Source organism: Echinops telfairi, unplaced genomic scaffold (genome assembly GCF_000313985.2).
Source record: "Echinops telfairi isolate 266 unplaced genomic scaffold, ASM31398v2 ScPeMD7_443;HRSCAF=831, whole genome shotgun sequence".
In the NCBI taxonomy this organism is placed as follows: domain Eukaryota; kingdom Metazoa; phylum Chordata; class Mammalia; order Afrosoricida; family Tenrecidae; genus Echinops; species Echinops telfairi.
In genome coordinates, this window is record NW_022104341.1 from 6438426 (window position 1) to 6440581 (window position 2156).

The following is a 2156-nucleotide window of genomic DNA, read 5'->3' on the forward strand; positions in this document are numbered from 1 at the left end:
TTGCATCAGGAGGCCACCCCGTCATCATGTGACGCTGAGCCCCAGAGAAAGTGACTTCACAGGATGGAAGCCACCCAAGGGTCACATGTCCTTCCTCCCTTCTGGCCAGGCCCCTGGAGACGTTGCTCAGCAAGCCCCTCCGATCCACCCCCTCTTCATTGCTTCACTCAAGAAAGGGACAGTTGGTGAAGTAATCTTTCCTGCCCTGGTGCTTTACCCAACTGGCCATGGAATCTCCCTGGAAGCACCTGTCCCTCCACCTCCTGCCAAGGGCACCTGTGGTGATGGTTTTCATTGCAGGTCATCTCTGTCCTCACCAGCAGACAAACGGTTAGCAGTGAAGAGTGGCACCCGGGGCACACATCCTACCTGCCATGCTCTCGGTGCCCTGCGTCCCCGAGCCCAGCACCGGAGGGCTGCCCTGGCACTGACTCCCGCAGACCTCCCAGGGGCACTCCCAGGGAGCCGGCAGCAGCCCGGCCTGAACCAGTGACTCACACCCAGGCCTTTGGGACTTGGCCTTGTATGAGGACAATGGCGCCAGCCATCCTCCGCCCTCCCTCTTCCCAGCCCAGGGCCAGCAGCCCAGCCCTGCCTCCTGCACAGCTAGCCAGCCCAGCCCCACATGCGACCCTCAGGGTGCAGCTCAGGGAGCCTCAGGGAAAGGCAACCAGGTCTGTCCCCCTGATCGGGAGCCCCAGGCAGCTCCCACCTGAACAACCTGGCCCCAAGGCTCCGGCTGACTTCCTGGCAAATGGGGCTTATTATCTGAGTTGGTTGTTTACACCTGACTCTGAAGAGCCAGTTGGCAGAGACAGAGCAGCACCGGCTCTCAGCAGGGCCTCAAATCCACGTGTGGTCCCAGGGACCCTCCGACCGGAAAATTGGGGTACCAGCAAGGTGCCCACCTCTGGGAAAGGAGAGACATGTTCTGCCCACCTCCCCATCCTGCCTCAGGCCACTCCTGGTGCTAGGGCCCAGGGGAGTGGGCAGAGCATGCCGTGTTGGCACTTGTAGGGCTAGTCTGGGCTGCCCAGGTCCAGCACAGAGAAGAGGTTCCCAACCCCATGTCTTGTGGGTATAAGTGGAGGCAGGGTTGCCACTGGCTGCAGTGTTCCCTGTCTGCAGTCTCCCAGGGCAGCCTCCACGCCGGCCCCAGTCCCCGCCTGCTTGCCCGCACCCTCATCTTCCCTGAATCCTCACCCCAATCCCAGGAAGTCAGAGTGCTGGCATGGGGCACAGGCAGCTGACTCATCGGAGCAAAGACAGCCCGTCGCCTCACTTAAGTCCTGCCACATCTGTTCCTCCTCTCGCCCGCTCAGCACGCCAGCCAGCGTGGCCCTGCTCCAGCTGTGGGAAAGACGATCCGGGCAAGACCAGCACTGGTGCGCCAGTGGGTGCCAAGGTCCAAGTGGCTCCTACTAAGTGCATGAGGGCCCCCGTGGGCTTTTGCAGAAGCAAGCAGGACCAGTCCCTCTCCCACCCCAAGCCCTGCCGTGGATCCCCGCTGCTCTGGGAGAGAGGGCTTAGTCTGCACTGATGTACAGGACCTTTACAGTCAGGGTAGTCAGGGTGGGTTCATCCCGTACACGCTCTCCTCTGTTCCCTCCACCTCGGACATGTACAGTCCCTGAAATGACTGCCCTGTCTGCATGGTCCCCTGCCAGGCAACGCCTGTCCTTATGCTCCTGGTGGACCCGACAGCCTTAAAACTCTGCCCTCACCAGATCAAATGCAGGGATGCACATGGTAGACAACTGGAGAGGAGGTGGGGAAAGGGGGGGAAATGATGAAAATAAGGAAGAAATGGGTAGCGGGGGCACGGAGCGCTAACCCACAGGAAAAGAGGGACCAGACTTCAACTAGGTGCTCCAAGGTGTGAATGCAACATGCCGGCGTGGAGTAGGGAAGCAGTGGAGAGGTCTGGGGGGCTGGCCCCTGTCCCAAATACTAAGTGGATGCCTGCCCCTCCCCCAAGAAGAATTTATTTCAAAGGACTTCACTGAATCCGCAGCTCCGGGAGAAGGATATATCTGACCAGAGCACACAGGAGCAGAAGACGGGGAGGAGGAGAGACTGGAGCACATCCTGGCCCACCAGGCCTTGAGGACGATGACCCCAATTAGAGCAGCCAGTCCACAGAGAGGACCACATGG